Below are 3048 nucleotides of genomic sequence, written 5' to 3'. Positions count from 1 at the left end.
ATGGACATATTGATAGATTCCTCTGCTTTGAACTGCTTACAAAACTTGCCTGGACTATGTATCACTTGTATGCTTTATTTTGGGAGGATATGGACATATTGATAGATTCCTCTGCTTTGAACTGCTTACAGAACTTGCCTGGACTATGTATCACTTGTATGCTTTGTGATCTATTTGTTGATGCAGCGAATTATGGTAGTGCTAGCGTATCTTTGCTGATGTGTCACCAGTGATGCAATTTTTCCTAGGAGCCGTTAATTGACTTGGTGTCATGACATTTCTGTATCCTCCTCCCTTCTACTAGTGATGGTCTAATTTTGGGGGCCAACAGAGGTGAGGTAAAGAACCTCACCCCCCCACCGGCACCAAGGCCAAATTTGGGGGCCAACAAAGGTGAGGCAAAGAACCTCACCCCCCCACTGGTACATAGGCCTATCCACAAGTATGGCTATATGCTGGACTGGTAGTCAGTGACGGGTATGATCCAATTGCAGTGGTATCAATCTAAGACAGGAGGCTGACGCCTAAAAGTCAGTTTTCCGATGACGGGTAAGAACCATATGTTGAATTGGACAAACCTAACAGGCACGGTCCCTAGCCAGATTGCTTGTTACTTAAACAGAAGGGGGGAGATGCTAAGAGCCAAGTATATGATGCATGGCATTTTTGGTCGAAAGGTGAGCTAGCCATTGAGATGATATGATTATGTTAAGATTTGCATTCATATGGATATTGGACTCCTGCTGTTCACCTAGGCCGCTAAGGGACTCCTGCAGAGTTCCCATTGGTTGGGGAAGTACAGTAGGAGGGAGTTCCGGGGGAGGAGCTCTCTCTGCGGGTCCGGGAGGAGGCCGCGTGGGTGGAAAAAATCTTCCCAGGTGCCTACCGGACATTGGCGGCAGTTTCAAAAAATAATAAAGTTTGTTCCTGCTTGAGTGGCTCGTGATTTTGTGCCCAGCCAGACTGCGGCAGAAAAGAGCTCTATGGGTTTAATGTAATGAGAAGACTAGATTCAGTTTTCAATAACTTCGTAAATGAGAGAAAGAGGAAGCTTTGGCTGGTGCAGGTAAGAATGTAGTGAACCTTTGAGTATATGCCTTCCACTCAGGCAGTGTGCCTTATAATGGAGGTGGGGATTAAAGGATAGAAACATAAGGAAAATGGTACTCATAAGAATTATCAAAGTCAGAGCAGCAGTCACCTACTGGCCATAGGCTATGTGCCAGGCTCTTTGCTCCTAATATCTATGTGAGGACCTTCAAATTAAGTGACACCACCTTCACTGACAGAGCCAAGAATCCATCAATTCCTCAGTCTAACCTATTTCTTTCTAAAAATATATGCTCTAAAACTTGCAAGAGAATTTCACAGGTCTGGCAGGGACCTGAATAGCTTCATGCAAACCAAGAAGACTTCAGTAACATCCTTGGAGTATTGACGAGTGGTTGATAGCTGGATAGACTTCCCATTTGCATTTAAACCTGAACCACAAATGCAGCTTCCATCACTCATGTGGCAACAAATAGGACACCATTCCTTTCTTCCTGCCTTATCCACAAATCAAAGTAGAAATAAGGTAAAAAATTATACACTCCTAGTGGGGATTTGGTTAGAACATAAAGCTTTGAATTTGGGATATCACTAACTTCTGAACAAGCAAAGGTCAGCAAATACACTCTGGTCTGAAATTGTTCTACTCTCAACCACACCATTTCTTGGCAAATCTTACTTAGCTTTTGATGCCAATCTTCCTGCCATTTCCTCCTATATGTCCTTTAATCTTTGTTTCCCCTTCTTGTATATCTGTTCTATCCAGTCTATAGGCACCAGCCACATGCAGCTATTGAGCACTTGAAATATGGCCAGTCTGCATAAGGATGCTCCATAAATGTAAAACTACATTGGATTTTGAAGACTTAAAGTGAAAAGAATGTTAAAAAAAAAATATATCAGCAATGTTTATATTGATTACAGTTTAAAATAAAATGTTTTAATATACTGACTTAAATTAAAACAGTATTTAATTTATTTCACCTTCTTCTTTTTATTATTTTTTTATGACCACCAGGAGATTTTAAATTACATATGTGGCTCACATTTCTGGATCAAATTATATTTCTGTTGGATAATGCTGGTCCACAGGCCTTCATCCTTCTACCTGAAAATCTGTTAGAAATGCAAATGTCAGGCCCTGTCTCTGACCTACAGAATCAAATCTGCATTTTAACAAGAGCCCCTGGTGATTCGTTATTAGTTTCACATTTGGGGGGTATAGTCTGCTAGTTTTGACACTTTTAGCATCTGTAGTTGTAGGGCATCTATTTCATGTGTACATGTTACATTTTAATAAGACCCACTTATGAGTAAAAACCACAATTTATGTACCTTATGTAATTCCATAGTACCTAGCGTAGAAGTGGATGCCAAAAAGACACTAAACAAATTACTTGACAATTTAAAGATTATTATCTATGAAGTCAGATGATTTTACCATTTTTCTTTTTTTTTGTTTATTTATTTATTTTTTAAAAATTTTTTATTGTTGGTTGTTCAAAAAAATATGGAACGCTTCACGAATTTGCGTGTCATCCTTGCGCAGGGGCCATGCTAATCTTCCAATTTTAGTATCGTTCCAATTTTAGTATATGTGCTGCCGAAGCGAGCACTACCATTTTTCTTTACATGTATGTAATTTACGTCTGTGTTCACACATATTCAAATAAAAATAAATGGAAAATAGTGTGGTTTATTTTTTATGTTAAGCTCATTGATGTAGCTCTCCTAAAATTAACTTTGGATTATGGAAAGAATTTACTAAAATCTTTTATGGTCACAACCAACTTCCCTGTATGAGAAGCCATATGGTTATATTAACAAACAAAATTATTACATTCTTCCTCCCTTAGAGCTTCCTTCTGGAATTTTATCTGTTCCCATCCTATTAACAGGAAAATCATTATACATGTGCTTTAAAAATCTACAGTAATTGTAAATATAACAGTTGCTCTGGAACTTAGTATAGGTGATAAGAAAACAAAGTGATGTCAG

At 38.6% G+C, this 3048-nt stretch overlaps 1 non-coding gene across 1 annotated transcript; it reads right to left on the bottom strand.

Annotated features, from left to right (window-relative positions):
* Positions 1 to 2554: 2554 nt before the first annotated feature.
* LOC114092690 (U6 spliceosomal RNA) lies at positions 2555 to 2666 on the bottom strand. Its single transcript, XR_003582771.2, has one exon. It is a non-coding gene; the product is annotated as a U6 spliceosomal RNA (small nuclear RNA).
* Positions 2667 to 3048: the final 382 nt, after the last annotated feature.

Source organism: Marmota flaviventris, chromosome 10 (assembly GCF_047511675.1).
Source record: "Marmota flaviventris isolate mMarFla1 chromosome 10, mMarFla1.hap1, whole genome shotgun sequence".
NCBI classification, from domain to species: domain Eukaryota; kingdom Metazoa; phylum Chordata; class Mammalia; order Rodentia; family Sciuridae; genus Marmota; species Marmota flaviventris.
Note: the sequence above shows the minus strand (reverse complement) of the source record. Positions and strands in the feature narration are given on the sequence as shown.